The sequence below is a fragment of the Montipora capricornis genome, chromosome 6 (genome assembly GCF_036669925.1).
Source record: "Montipora capricornis isolate CH-2021 chromosome 6, ASM3666992v2, whole genome shotgun sequence".
NCBI classification, from domain to species: domain Eukaryota; kingdom Metazoa; phylum Cnidaria; class Anthozoa; order Scleractinia; family Acroporidae; genus Montipora; species Montipora capricornis.
This window is the reverse complement of record NC_090888.1, coordinates 64809264-64810434: the sequence shown is the minus strand read 5'-3', so window position 1 is coordinate 64810434 and position 1171 is coordinate 64809264. Positions and strand designations below refer to the sequence as shown.

Genomic DNA, 1171 nt, shown 5'->3' with positions numbered 1-1171 from the left:
ATTGGCATATGATTCAAATGTCACCGCTGAAGCCAAAATTAATCCCACACTTACAGTGCACGAACTTTAAGAAGGCGTATTATTTATAAAAAACATGTTTCGATTTCACGGCTCCACATCACGTGGGTCAGAATCAGCTGATTGGCCTCCCCAGAGCTGGATCATGTAAAAAAAAATACAATGACAGCCTTTTTTATGTACTCAAAACGTGATTTTGAGTCCGGAACACAATGTCTCGCTTAAACTAAAATTCAGGAAGTTTGAAGCGTCCTTTTTTCTTTGTTAGAATACCATGTGACCCTAAATTTTTGCGGTTTAGTATTCGTCATCCGCAAAAAAAACTCAGTGAAAAAAAAAACTTGCTTCTACTCTACAAATTCTAAAGGAATGAGAGAAGCGATCATCGCATTTCGCTGGACAATTTAAGCAATTGTCGCTTTTTACAAACACCTGTTTTTTGTCCAGCAAAAAGCGAAGATCACGTAACTCTCATTTGTCTTCAACCCGCACGTCAAACTGTTCAAAATATACATTCACTTCACTTCTTTCTACAAACTCTTCACACAACCATATAGCGTCAAAAAATCGTTTATAAAAATCGTTTCCGTTTCCTTAATTAAACGGCTCTTTCCTAGGAAACAAAAAGAGGACTTACAAATAAACCGTTTTTCAAACGCCCACTTTTATGAAAATTCGCAAAAATTTATACCCTACGAGAACAAAGCAGTCGGTCGGAATAGCCGCATTTACCTGGAAGAAGAAAATACTCATGTATTCTCTTTTTTCTTTTGGTCAGCGCCAAGAACACAGACTCTGGCCACAGCCAAAGCAGAAAGTTCGCGAAATCACGGACTTCGGCTTTTCAGCGCATTCTTAGAAATTTGAAACAATAACGGTCGTCAACGGTTACAACATTATTCAATTACCGCGACTGCGCGTATTTTTTGGCTGTGGCCACCTTCTCGTCATCACAGCCTCGGATCTTATGTCTGCATATGACCCGAGGCTCTGGAAAACTCTTTGTAGGAGAACATCCGTTGGGTTTTGACAGCCAAAAATTTGCTATTTATACCTTACGGTGCCTGCTCACTCCTCTTGGTAACATGACTGCACCAATCAGAGACGCTTTTCATTGTTCTTCACGAAAACCAATGAGAAGACACTTTGTTTC

General features: G+C 39.5%; 1 protein-coding gene across 2 annotated transcripts in view; it reads left to right on the top strand.

The window, feature by feature from the left end:
• Positions 1 to 255, top strand: part of LOC138052885 (ADP-ribosylation factor-like protein 6) — a 7645-nt gene extending 7390 nt beyond the window's left edge. For both annotated transcript variants that reach the window (XM_068899480.1, XM_068899481.1), the window contains one exon: positions 1 to 255. This exon is cut by the window's left edge and continues 394 nt beyond it. The gene's annotated coding sequence lies outside the window, so the exon portion shown is untranslated.
• Positions 256 to 1171: the final 916 nt, after the last annotated feature.